Source organism: Terrapene carolina, unplaced genomic scaffold (genome assembly GCF_002925995.2).
Source record: "Terrapene carolina triunguis isolate 2854851 unplaced genomic scaffold, T_m_triunguis-2.0 Scaffold30058, whole genome shotgun sequence".
NCBI lineage: Eukaryota > Metazoa > Chordata > Testudines > Emydidae > Terrapene > Terrapene triunguis.
This window is the reverse complement of record NW_020694409.1, coordinates 1-1,105: the sequence shown is the minus strand read 5'-3', so window position 1 is coordinate 1,105 and position 1,105 is coordinate 1. Positions and strand designations below refer to the sequence as shown.

The following is a 1,105-nucleotide window of genomic DNA, read 5'->3' as shown; positions in this document are numbered from 1 at the left end:
AAATTTTTGTGAGAATTTAACTTTTCCTCCGGATTCAGGATGGAATTTTTTCATTTTTTTTAATTAAAAAAAAAATGGAATGGGAAAAGCATTTCCCACCCATCTGTAGTAAATCCATTGAGTTTGGTGATATTACTTCAGAATTAACCTCATCTCTACGAGATCAGAAGCCGCACCTTAAGGAGTTTCATTGTTGAAGACAAAGAATTGAACCAGAGACATTTACAATTAATCCATTTTCTTAATTCAACAGAACCTTCTTTTCCCCATCATTCTCCAGAAGGCACCCCTCACCTCCTTGTTCCTCAGGCTGTAGATAATGGGGTTTAGCATGGGTGTGATGACGGAGTAGGACAGAGAGAGAAACTTATCTGTATCTGGTGAGTAGGATGACTTGGGCTTCAGATACATAACACAAGCAGAGCCGTAGGACAGCATCACCACCAGGAGGTGCGAGGAGCAGGTGGAGAAGGACTTCCTCCTGCCCTCCCCTGAGGGCATCCTCAGGATGGTGGAGATGATGCAGACGTAGGACATGAGAATCAGCATGAAGGGGAAGGTGACAACGAACAGAGCCATGATGAAGACAGCCATTTCTTTGCCGGAGGTGTCTCCACAGGCCAGCTTCAGCAGTGGGGGGATGTCACAGAAGAAATGGTTAATCTCATGGGAATGGCAGAAGGGTAGGGTGAACACCATGACGGTCAGACCAAAGAATATGAGGAGTCCACTGAGCCAGGATCCGGCAGCTAGCCCTGTGTATACCTTCCTGCTCATAACCACTGAGTAGTACAGAGGCTTGCATATTGCGACATAGCGATCGTAGGCCATTGAGGCCAGGAGAAAACACTCTTACCCAGCAAGGAAAAAAAAGAAAAAGGTTTGCACAGCACAGCCAATGAAAGAGATGGTCTGATCTTCTGAGAGAAGATTGGCCAATATTTTAGGGATGTTAACTGATGTGTAGCAGATCTCCAGGAAGGAGAGGTTCCTGAGGAAGAAATACATGGGGATATGAAGGGCAGGGTCAGCCAATGTGAGGACAATGATGAGGAGATTTCCAGCCAGGGTGATCAAGTAGGCAGATAAAAACACAGAGAATAAT

General features: G+C 45.3%; 1 pseudogene; it reads right to left on the bottom strand.

Annotated features, from left to right (window-relative positions):
- Positions 1–246: 246 nt before the first annotated feature.
- LOC113409142 lies at positions 247–1,098 on the bottom strand (annotated as a pseudogene).
- Between the last annotated feature and the right edge of the window lie 7 nt (positions 1,099–1,105).